Genomic DNA, 222 nt, shown 5'->3' on the forward strand with positions numbered 1-222 from the left:
TAACAGTGCCAGGGTGGAGGCTTTAGTTTATTATGCTAGATGTTGAGGGACCTGTTTTAAGTTCATGACATCCTGTAACCTTTAACACTTTATTGCTGGTAATAACACCACAACTACAGCCCAAATGTCACTCAATTAGATATGACCTCACACTTATTCTGTTACGTCAGCAAGACGATTTGATCTCTTATGCACACACACACACACACACACACACACACA

This window comes from Etheostoma spectabile, chromosome 15 (genome assembly GCF_008692095.1).
Source record: "Etheostoma spectabile isolate EspeVRDwgs_2016 chromosome 15, UIUC_Espe_1.0, whole genome shotgun sequence".
Lineage (NCBI taxonomy): Eukaryota > Metazoa > Chordata > Actinopteri > Perciformes > Percidae > Etheostoma > Etheostoma spectabile.